Below are 12671 nucleotides of genomic sequence, written 5' to 3'. Positions count from 1 at the left end.
TGCCGATGTATTTCGCCTGTTGACGAGGCATTTAGCTACCTAAAGAGAGTCATTGCTACTCATTGCAGTTGCTACACGTTTTATAACAGTCACATCTACAAGCTTTCTCTGGCCTGTTCACCTGAAGCGGTACGCCAAAATCTGTCGACATAAAGACTTTCACAGTCCTCCTGCTGGGAGCTTCTCGAGTTTGCCGATGTATTTCGCCTGTTGACGAGGCATTTGTCTACCTTAAGAGAGTCATAGTTAGTTCTGTCAGTTGCTCCCCGTTTTACCACAATCACATTTTCAAGCTTCCGTTAGCCAGTTCTCGTGAAGCGATACCCCAATATCTGTCGACATAAAGACTTTCACAGTACTCCTGTCGGGAGCTTCTCGAGTTTGCCGATGTATTTCGCCTGGTGAGGCATTTGGCTACCTAAAGAGAGTCATAGCTACTCATTGCAGTTGCTCCACGTTTTATAACAGTCACATCTACAAGCTTTCTCTGGCCTGTTCACCTGAAGCGATACGCCATTATCTGTCAACCTCAAGACTTTCACAGTACCCCTGCCGGGAGCTTCTCGAGTTTGCCGACGTATTTCGCCTAATGACGAGGCATTTGTATACCTTAAGAGAGTCATAGTTAGTCCTGTCAGATGTTCCCCGTTTTACCTCAGTCACATTTTGAAGCTTCCTTTAGCCGGATCACCTGAAGCGATGCGCCATTATCTGTCGTCATAAAGACTTTCACAGTACTCCTGCTGGGAGCTTCTCGAGTCTTCCGATGTTTCTCGCCCGTTGACGGGGCATTTGGCAACCTTAAGAGAGTCATAGTTACTCCTGTCAGTTGCTCTCCTATTTACCACAGTCACATTTTCTAGCTTCCTCTAACCAGTTCACTTGAAGCGATACGCCATTATCTGTCAATCTAAAGTCTTTCACAGTACTCCTGCTGGGAGCTTCTCGAGTTTGCCGACGTATTACCCCTGTTGACGAGGCATTTGTCTACCTTAAGAGAGTCATAGTTAGTCCTGTCAGATGCTCCCCGTTTTACCACAGTCACATTTTCAAGCTTCCTTTAGCAGGATCACCTGAAGCGATGCGCCATTATCTGTCGACATAAATACTTTCACAGTACTCCTGCTGGGAGCTTTTCGAGTTTGCCCATGTATTTCGCCTGTTGACGAGGCATTTGTCTACCTTAAGTGATTCATAGTTAGTCCTGTCAGATGCTCCCCGTTTTACAACAGTCACATTTTCAAGCTACCTTTAGACGGATCACCTGAAGCGATACGCCAATATCTGTCGACATAAAGACTTTCACAGTACTCCTGCTGGGAGTTTGTCGAGTTTGCCGATGTATTTCACCTGTTGACGAGGCATTTGGCTACCTTAAGAGAGTCATAGTTACTCCTGTCAGTTGCTCCCCGTTTTATGACAGGAACATTTTCAAGCTTCCTCAATCCAGTTCACCTGAAGCGATACGCCATTATCTGTCAACCTCAAGACTTTCACAGTACCCCTGCCGGGAGCTTCTCGAGTTTGCCGACGTATTTCGCCTAATGACGAGGCATTTGTATACCTTAAGAGAGTCATAGTTAGTCCTGTCAGATGTTCCCCGTTTTACCACAGTCACATTCTGAAGCTTCCTTTAGCCGGATCACCTGAAGCGATGCGCCAGTATCTGTCGACATAAATACTTTCACAGTACTCCTGCTGGGAGCTTTTCGAGTTTGCCGATCTATTTCGCCTGTTGACGAGGCATTTGTCTACCTTAAGTGATTCATAGTTAGTCCTGACAGATGCTCCCCGTTTTACCACAGTCACATTTTCAAGCTTCCTTTAGCCGGATCACCTGAAGCGATGCGCCATTATCTGTCAACCTAAAGTCTTTCACAGTACTCCAGCTGGGAGCTTCTCGAGTTTGCCGATGTATTTCGCCTAATGACGAGGCATTTGTTTACCTTAAGAGAGTCATAGTTAGTCCTGTCAGGTTGTCCCCGTTTTACCACAGTCACATTTTGAGGCTTCCTTCAGCCGGATCACATGAAGCGATGCGCCATTATCTGTGGACATACAGACTTTCACAGTACTCCTGCTGGGAGCTTCTCGAGTCTGCCGAAGTTTTTCGCCTGTTCACGGGGCATTTGGGTACCTGAAGAGAGTCATAGTTACTCCTGTCAGTTGCTCCCCGTTTTAGCACAGTCACATTTTCAAGCTTCCTCTAACCAGTTCACCCGAAGCGATACGCCATTATCTGTCAACTTATAGACTTTCACAGTACTCCTGCCGGGAGCTTCTTGAGTTTGCCGATGTATTACGCCTGTTGACGAGGCATTTGTCTACCTTAAGAGAGTCATAGTTAGTCCTGTCAGATGCTCCCCGTTTTACCACAGTCACATTTTGAAGCTTCCTTTAGCCGGATCACCTGAAGCGATGCGCCATTATCTGTCGACATTTATACTTTCACAGTACTCCTGCTGGGAGCTTCTCGAGTTTACCGATGTATTTCGCCTGTTGACGAGGCTTTTAGCTACCTAAAGAGAGTCATAGCTACTCATTGCAGTTGCTACACGTTTTATAACAGTCACATCTACAAGCTTTCTCTGGCCTGTTCACCTGAAGCGGTACGCTAATATCTGTCGACATAAAGACTTTCACAGTACTCCTGCTGAGAGCTTCGCGAGTTTGCCGATGTATTTCGCCTGTTGACGAGGCTATTGGCTACCTAAAGAGAGTCATAGCTACTCATTGCAGTTGCTCCACGATTTATAACAGTCACATCTACAAGCTTTCTCTGGCCTGTTCACCTGAAGCGGTACGCCAATATCTGTCGACATAAAGACTTTCACAATACTCCTGCTGGGAGCTTCTCGAGTTTGCCGATGTATTTCACCTGTTGACGAGGCATTTGGCTACCTTAAGAGAGTCATAGTTACTCCTGTCAGTTGCTCCCCGTTTTATCACAGGAACATTTTCAAGCTTCCTCAATCCAGCTCACCTGAAGCGATACGCCATTATCTGTCAACCTCAAGACTTTCACAATATTCCTGCTGCGAGCTTCTCTTGTTTCCCGATGTATTTCGCCTGTTGACGAGGCATTTGGCTACCTAAAGAGAGTCATTGTTACCCCTGTCAGTTGCTCCCCGTTTTAACGCAGTCACATTTTGAAGCTTCCTCTATCCAGTTCACCTGAAGCGATACGCCAATATCTGTCGACATAAAGACATTCACAGTACTCCTGTCGGGAGCTTCTCGAGTTTGCCGACGTATTTCGCCTAACGACGAGGCATTTGTCTACCTTAAGAGAGTCATAGTTAGTTCTGTCAGTTGCTCCCCGTTTTACCAAAATCACATTTTCAAGCTTCCGTTAGCCAGTTCTCGTGAAGCGATACGCCAATATCTGTCGACATAAAGACTTTCACAGTACTCCTGTCGGGAGCTTCTCGAGTTTGCCGATGTATTTCGCCTGGTGAGGCATTTAACTTCCTACAGAGAGTCATAGCTACTCAGTGCAGTTGCTCCACGTTTTATAACAGTCACATCTACAAGCTTTCTCTGGCCTGTCCACCTGAAGCGATACGCTATAATCTGTCAACCTCAAGACTTTCACAGTACTCCTGCCGGGAGCTTCTCGAGTTTGCCGACGTATTTCGCCTAATGACGAGGCATTTGTATACCTTAAGAGAGTCATAGTTAGTCCTGTCAGATGTTCCCCGTTTTACCACAGTCACATTTTCAAGCTTCCTTTAGCCGGATCACCTGAAGCGATGCGCCATTATCTGTCAACCTAAAGTCTTTCACAGTACTCCAGCTGGGAGCTTCTCGAGTTTGCCGATGTATTTCGCCTAATGACGAGGCATTTGTTTACCTTAAGAGAGTCATAGTTAGTCCTGTCAGGTTGTCCCCGTTTTACCACAGTCACATTTTGAGGCTTCCTTCAGCCGGATCACATGAAGCGATGCGCCATTATCTGTGGACATACAGACTTTCACAGTACTCCTGCTGGGAGCTTCTCGAGTCTGCCGAAGTTTTTCGCCTGTTCACGGGGCATTTGGGTACCTGAAGAGAGTCATAGTTACTCCTGTCAGTTGCTCCCCGTTTTAGCACAGTCACATTTTCAAGCTTCCTCTAACCACTTCACCTGAAGCGATACGCCATTGTCTGTCAACTTAAAGACTTTCACAGTACTCCTGCCGGGAGCTTCTTGAGTTTGCCGATGTATTACGCCTGTTGACGAGGCATTTGTCTACCTTAAGAGAGTCATAGTTAGTCCTGTCAGATGCTCCCCGTTTTACCACAGTCACATTTTGAAGCTTCCTTTAGCCGGATCACCTGAAGCGATGCGCCATTATCTGTCGACATAAATACTTTCACAGTACTCCTGCTGGGAGCTTCTCGAGTTTGCCGATGTATTTCGCCTGTTGACGAGGCATTTAGCTACCTAAAGAGAGTCATAGCTACTCATTGCAGTTGCTACACGTTTTATAACAGTCACATCTACAAGCTTTCTCTGGCCTGTTCACCTGAAGCGGTACGCCAATATCTGTCGACATAAAGACTTTCACAGTACTCCTGCTGAGAGCTTCTCGAGTTTGCCGATGTATTTCGCCTGTTGACGAGGCTATTGGCTACCTAAAGAGAGTCATAGCTACTCATTGCAGTTGCTCCACGATTTATAACAGTCACATCTACAAGCTTTCTCTGGCCTGTTCACCTGAAGCGGTACGCCAATATCTGTCGACATAAAGACTTTCACAATACTCCTGCTGGGAGCTTCTCGAGTTTGCCGATGTATTTCACCTGTTGACGAGGCATTTGGCTACCTTAAGAGAGTCATAGTTACTCCTGTCAGTTGCTCCCCGTTTTATCACAGGAACATTTTCAAGCTTCCTCAATCCAGTTCACCTGAAGCGATACGCCATTATCTGTCAACCTCAAGACTTTCACAATATTCCTGCTGCGAGCTTCTCTTGTTTCCCGATGTATTTCGCCTGTTGACGAGGCATTTGGCTACCTAAAGAGAGTCATTGTTACCCCTGTCAGTTGCTCCCCGTTTTAACGCAGTCACATTTTCAAGCTTCCTCTATCCAGTTCACCTGAAGCGATACGCCAATATCTGTCGACATAAAGACATTCACAGTACTCCTGTCGGGAGCTTCTCGAGTTTGCCGACGTATTTCGCCTAACGACGAGGCATTTGTCTACCTTAAGAGAGTCATAGTTAGTTCTGTCAGTTGCTCCCCGTTTTACCAAAATCACATTTTCAAGCTTCCGTTAACCAGTTCTCGTGAAGCGATACGCCAATATCTGTCGACATAAAGACTTTCACAGTACTCCTGTCGGGAGCTTCTCGAGTTTGCCGATGTATTTCGCCTGGTGAGGCATTTGGCTACCTAAAGAGAGTCATAGCTACTCAGTGCAGTTGCTCCACGTTTTATAACCGTCACATCTACAAGCTTTCTCTGGCCTGTTCACCTGAAGCGATACGCCATTATCTGTCAACCTAAAGCCTTTCACAGTACTCCTGCTGGGATCTTCTCGAGTTTGCCGATGTATTTCGCCTAGTGATGAGGCATTTGTCTACCTTAAGATAGTCATAGTTAGTCCTGTCAGATGTTCCCCGTTTTACCACAGTCACATTTTCTAGCTTCCTTTAGCCGGATCACCTGAGGCGATGCGCCATTATCTGTCAACCTAAAGTCTTTCACAGTACTCCAGCTGGGATCTTCTCGAGTTTGCCGATGTATTTCGCCTAATGACGAGGCATTTGTTTACCTTAAGAGAGTCATAGTTAGTCCTGTCAGGTTGTCCCCGTTTTACCACAGTCACATTTTGAGGCTTCCTTCAGCCGGATCACATGAAGCGATGCGCCATTATCTGTGGACATACAGACTTTCACAGTACTCCTGCTGGGAGCTTCTCGAGTCTGCCGAAGTTTTTCGCCTGTTCACGGGGCATTTGGGTACCTGAAGATAGTCATAGTTACTCCTGTCAGTTGCTCCCCGTTTTAGCAGTCACATTTTCAAGCTTCCTCTAACCAGTTCACCTGAAGCGATACGCCATTATCTGTATACTTAAAGACTTTCACAGTACTCCTGCCGGGAGCTTCTTGAGTTTGCCGATGTATTACGCCTGTTGACGAGGCATTTGTCTACCTTAAGAGAGTCATAGTTAGTCCTGTCAGATGCTCCCCGTTATACCACAGTCACATTTTGAAGCTTCCTTTAGCCGGATCACCTGAAGCGATGCGCCATTATCTGTCGACATAAATACTTTCACAGTACTCCTGCTGGGAGCTTCTCGAGTTTGCCGATGTATTTCGCCTGTTGACGAGGCATTTAGCTACCTAAAGAGAGTCATAGCTACCCATTGCAGTTGCTACACGTTTTATAACAGTCACATCTACAAGCTTTCTCTGGCCTGTTCACCTGAAGCGGTACGCCAATATCTGTCGACATAAAGACTTTCACAGTACTCCTGCTGAGAGCTTCTCGAGTTTGCCGATGTATTTCGCCTGTTGACGAGGCATTTGGCTACCTTAAGAGGGTCATAGTTACTCCTGTCAGTTGCACACCGTTTTATCACAGTAACATTTTCAACCTTCCTCAATCCAGTTCATCTGAAGCGATACGCCATTATCGGTCAACATAAAGGCTCTCACAGTACTCCTGTTGGGAGCTTCTTGAGTTTGCCGATATAATTCGCCTGGTGAGGCATTTGGCTACCTAAAGAGAGTCATAGCTACTCAGTGCAGTTGCTCCACGTTTTATAACAGTCACATCTACAAGCTTTCTCTGGCCTGTTCACCTGAAGCGATACGCTATAATCTGTCAACCTCAAGACTTTCACAGTACTCCTGCCGGGAGCTTCTCGAGTTTGCCGACGTATTTCGCCTAATGACGAGGCATTTGTATACCTTAAGAGAGTCATAGTTAGTCCTGTCAGATGTTCCCCGTTTTACCACAGTCACATTTTCTAGCTTCCTTTAGCCGGATCACCTGAAGCGATGCGCCATTATCTGTCAACCTAAAGTCTTTCACAGTACTCCAGCTGGGAGCTTCTCGAGTTTGCCGATGTATTTCGCCTAATGACGAGGCATTTGTTTACCTTAAGAGAGTCATAGTTAGTCCTGTCAGGTTGTCCCCTTTTTACCACAGTCACATTTTGAGGCTTCCTTCAGCCGGTTCACATGAAGCGATGCGCCATTATCTGTGGACATACAGACTTTCACAGTACTCCTGCTGGGAGCTTCTCGAGTCTGCCGAAGTTTTTCGCCTGTTCACGGGGCATTTGGGTACCTGAAGATAGTCATAGTTACTCCTGTCAGTTGCTCCCCGTTTTAGCACAGTCACATTTTCAAGCTTCCTCTAACCAGTTCACCTGAAGCGATACGCCATTATCTGTCAACTTAAAGACTTTCACAGTACTCCTGCCGGGAGCCTCTTGAGTTTGCCGATGTATTACGCCTGTTGACGAGGCATTTGTCTACCTTAAGAGAGTCATAGTTAGTCCTGTCAGATGCTCCCCGTTTTACCACAGTCACATTTTGAGGCTTCCTTTAGCTGGATCACCTGAAGCGATGCGCCATTATCTGTCGACATAAATACTTTCACAGTCCTCCTGCTGGGAGCTTCTCGAGTTTGCCGATGTATTTCGCCTGTTGACGAGGCATTTAGCTACCTAAAGAGAGTCATAGCTACTCATTGCAGTTGCTACACGTTTTATAACAGTCACATCTACAAGCTTTCTCTGGCCTGTTCACCTGAAGCGGTACGCCAATATCTGTCGACATAAAGACTTTCACAGTACTCCTGCTGAGAGCTTCTCGAGTTTGCCGATGTATTTCGCCTGTTGACGAGGCATTTGGCTACCTTAAGAGGGTCATAGTTACTCCTGTCAGTTGCACACCGTTTTATCACAGTAACATTTTCAACCTTCCTCAATCCAGTTCACCTGAAGCGATACGCCATTATCTGTCAACCTCAAGACTTTCACAGTACTCCTACTGGGAGCTTCTCGAGTTTGCCGATGTATTTCGCCTGTTGACGAGGCATTTGGCTACCTTAAGAGAGTCATAGTTACTCCTGTCAGTTGCTCCCCGTTTCACCACAGCCACATTTTCTAGCTTCCTCTATCCAGTTCACCTGAAGCGATACGCCATTATCGGTCAACATAAAGGCTCTCACAGTACTCCTGTTGGGAGCTTCTTGAGTTTGCCGATATAATTCGCCTGTTGACGAAGCATTTGTCTACCTTAAGAGAGTCATAGTTAGTTCTGTCAGTTGCTCCCCGTTTTACCACAGTCACATTTTCAAGCTTCCTTTAGCCAGTTCTCGTGAAGCGATACCCCAATATCTGTCGACATAAAGACTTTCACAGTAGTCCTGCCGGGGGCTTCTCGAGTTTGCCGATGTATTTCTCCTGTTGACGAGGCCATTGGCTACCTAAAGAGAGTCATAGCTACTCATTGCAGTTGCTCCACGTTTTATAACAGTCGCATCAACAAGCTTTCTCTGGCCTGTTCCCCTGAAGCGGTACGCCAATATCTGTCGTCATCAGGACTTTCACAGTACTCCTGTTGGGAGCTTCTTGAGTTTGCCGATATATTTCGCCTGTTGACGAAGCATTTGTCTACCTTAAGAGAGTCATAGTTAGTTCTGTCAGTTGCTCCCCGTTTTACCGCAATCACATTTTCAAGCTTCCGTTAGCCAGTTCTCGTGAAGCGATACGCCAATATCTGTCGACATAAAGACTTTCACAGTACTCCTGTCGGGAGCTTCTCGAGTTTGCCGATGTATTTCGCCTGGTGAGGCATTTGGCTACCTAAAGAGAGTCATAGCTACTCAGTGCAGTTGCTCCCCGTTTTATAACAGTCACATGTACAAGCTTTCTCTGGCCTGTTCACCTGAAGCGATACGCTATAATCTGTCAACCTCAAGACTTTCACAGTACTCCTGCCGGGAGCTTCTCGAGTTTGCCGACGTATTTCGCCTAATGACGAGGCATTTGTATACCTTAAGAGAGTCATAGTTAGTCCTGTCAGATGTTCCCCGTTTTACCACAGTCACATTTTCAAGCTTCCTTTAGCCGGATCACCTGAAGCGATGCCCATTATCTGTCAACCTAAAGTCTTTCACAGTACTCCAGCTGGGAGCTTCTCGAGTTTGCCGATGTATTTCGCCTAATGACGAGGCATTTGTTTACCTTAAGAGAGTCATAGTTAGTCCTGTCAGGTTGTCCCCTTTTTACCACAGTCACATTTTGAGGCTTCCTTCAGCCGGATCACATGAAGCGATGCGCCATTATCTGTGGACATACAGACTTTCACAGTACTCCTGCTGGGAGCTTCTCGAGTCTGCCGAAGTTTTTCGCCTGTTCACGGGGCATTTGGGTACCTGAAGATAGTCATAGTTACTCCTGTCAGTTGCTCCCCGTTTTAGCACAGTCACATTTTCAAGCTTCCTCTAACCAGTTCACCTGAAGCGATACTCCATTATCTGTCAACTTAAAGACTTTCACAGTACTCCTGCCGGGAGCTTCTTGAGTTTGCCGATGTATTACGCCTGTTGACGAGGCATTTGTCTACCTTAAGAGAGTCATAGTTAGTCCTGTCAGATGCTCCCCGTTTTACCACAGTCACATTTTGAAGCTTCCTTTAGCCGGATCACCTGAAGCGATGCGCCATTATCTGTCGACATAAATACTTTCACAGTACTCCTGCTGGGAGCTTCTCGAGTTTGCCGATGTATTTCGCCTGTTGACGAGGCATTTAGCTACCTAAAGAGAGTCATAGCTACTCATTGCAGTTGCTACACGTTTTATAACAGTCACATCTACAAGCTTTCTCTGGCCTGTTCACCTGAAGCGGTACGCCAATATCTGTCGACATAAAAACTTTCACAGTACTCCTGCTGAGAGCTTCTCGAGTTTGCCGATGTATTTCGCCTGTTGACGAGGCATTTGGCTACCTTAAGAGGGTCATAGTTACTCCTGTCAGTTGCACACCGTTTTATCACAGTAACATTTTCAACCTTCCTCAATCCAGTTCACCTGAAGCGATACGCCATTATCTGTCAACCTCAAGACTTTCACAGTACTCCTACTGGGAGCTTCTCGAGTTTGCCGATGTATTTCGCCTGTTGACGAGGCATTTGGCTACCTTAAGAGAGTCATAGTTACTCCTGTCAGTTGCTCCCCGTTTCACCACAGCCACATTTTCTAGCTTCCTCTATCCAGTTCACCTGAAGCGATACGCCATTATCGGTCAACATAAAGGCTCTCACAGTACTCCTGTTGGGAGCTTCTTGAGTTTGCCGATATATTTCGCCTGTTGACGAAGCATTTGTCTACCTCAGAGAGTCATAGTTAGTTCTGTCAGTTGCTCCCCGTTTTACCACAGTCACATTTTCAAGCTTCCTTTAGCCAGTTCTCGTGAAGCGATCCCCCAATATCTGTCGACATAAAGACTTTCACAGTAGTCCTGCCGGGGGCTTCTCGAGTTTGCCGATGTATTTCGCCTGTTGACGAGGCCATTGGCTACCTAAAGAGAGTCATAGCTACTCATTGCAGTTGCTCCACGTTTTATAACAGTCGCATCAACAAGCTTTCTCTGGCCTGTTCACCTGAAGCGGTACGCCAATATCTGTCGTCATCAGGACTTTCACAGTACTCCTGTTGGGAGCTTCTTGAGTTTGCCGATATACGAGGGCCATTCAGAAAGTAACCTCCGGTTGATTTAAAAAAATACACCAAGTTAAATAAAATTATTTTAATATATACATCTTACAACTACATCTTTGCACTATTTTTCTACATAGTTTCCATAGCGATTGAGGCACTTATCGTATCTCTTCACAAGCTTTCAAATTCCTTCTGCATAAAAATCACCCGCCTGTGCCTGGAGCCAGCCTGTGACCGCATCTTTGAGCTCTTCGTCGTCATGAAACCGCTGTGACCCGAGCCATTTCTTCAAATGCATGAAAATGTGATAATCACTTGGCGCCAGGTCTGGGCTGTAAGGTGGATGGTTGATAACGTCCCACTTGAAGGACTCAAGAAGGGCCGTTGTTCTGCGAGCAGAGTGAGGACGGGCGTTATCGTGCAAAAAAAACGATACCAGAAGTCAGCATACCACGGCGTTTGTTCTGTATAGCCCGTCGTAACTTTTTTATTGTTTCACAGTACACGTCTTGATTAATGGTTGTACCACGTTCCATGAATTCAACCAATAACACCCCTTTGGCATCCCAAAACACCGTTGCCATCAGTTTTCTGGCAGAAAAATCTTGCGATGCTTTTCTTGGTTTGGTAGGCGAATTTGAATGTGCCCACATCTTTGATTGTTCTTTTGTCTCAGGGTTCACGTACTTAATCCAGATTTCGTCACCGGTCACGATTCTGTTTAACAATGGTTCTCCTTCGTCCTCATAACGTGACAGAAAGTCTAATGCAGAGGCCATTCTTTGAGTTTTGTGGTGGTCGGTAAGAATTTTGGGCACCCATCGTGCACAGAACTTACGGTAACCCAATCTTGCTGTCACTATCTCGTACAAGAGAGTCTTAGAAGTATGTGTAAAACCAGTAGACAACTCCGACAATGAGAAACGTCGATTTTCATGAACATTTGCATCAACTGTCTGAACGAGTTCGTCAGTCACCAATGATGGTCTACCACTCCTCTCTTCATCATGAACGTTTTCTCATCCACTTTTAAATAAACGTACCCATTCACGGACAACTCCTTCACTCATAACTCTTGGTCCATACACGGCACAAAGCTCACGATGAATAGCTGCTGCAGAATATCCTTTGGCTGTAAAAAACCTTATGACAGCACGCACTTCACATTTGGCGGGGTTTTCTATTGCAGCACACATTTCAAACTGCCACAAAAACTAAACTAGCGCAGGTACGACGTTCACTCGACCACGGCTTGATGCCGACTGACCTGTTGAGTGCGCGAACGCACAGATGGCGTCGCTACTCCCCCCACAACCCGCACTGTGACCCATCGGAGGTTACTTTCTGAACCGCCCTCGTATTTCGCCTGTTGACGAAGCATTTGTCTACCTTAAGAGAGTCATAGTTAGTTCTGTCAGTTGCTCCCCGTTTTACCGCAATCACATTTTCAAGCTTCCGTTAGCCAGTTCTCGTGAAGCGATACGTCAATATCTGTCGACATAAAGATATTCACAGTACTCCTGCTGGGAGCTTCTCGAGTCTTCCGATGTTTCTCGCCCGTTGACGGGGCATTTGGCAACCTTAAGAGAGTCATAGTTACTCCTGTCAGTTGCTCTCCGTTTTACCACAGTCACATTTTCAAGCTTCCTTTAGCCGGATCACCTGAAGCGATACGCCATTATCTGTCAACCTAAAGTCTTTCACAGTACTCCTGCTGGGAGCTTCTCGAGTTTGCCGATGTATTACCCCTGTTGACGAGGCATTTGTCTACCTTAAGAGAGTCATAGTTAGTCCTGCCAGATGCTCCCCGTTTTACTACAGTCACATTTTCAAGCTTCCTTTAGCCGGATCAACTGAAGCGATACGCCAATATCTGTCGACATAAAGACTTTCACAGTACTGCTGCCGGGAGCTTCTCGAGTTTGCCGATGTATTTCGCCTGTTGACGAGGCATTTTTCTACCTAAAGAGAGTCATAGCTACTCATTGCAGTTGCTCCACGTTTTA

Source organism: Schistocerca americana, chromosome X, assembly GCF_021461395.2.
Source record: "Schistocerca americana isolate TAMUIC-IGC-003095 chromosome X, iqSchAmer2.1, whole genome shotgun sequence".
In the NCBI taxonomy this organism is placed as follows: domain Eukaryota; kingdom Metazoa; phylum Arthropoda; class Insecta; order Orthoptera; family Acrididae; genus Schistocerca; species Schistocerca americana.
Note: the sequence above shows the minus strand (reverse complement) of the source record.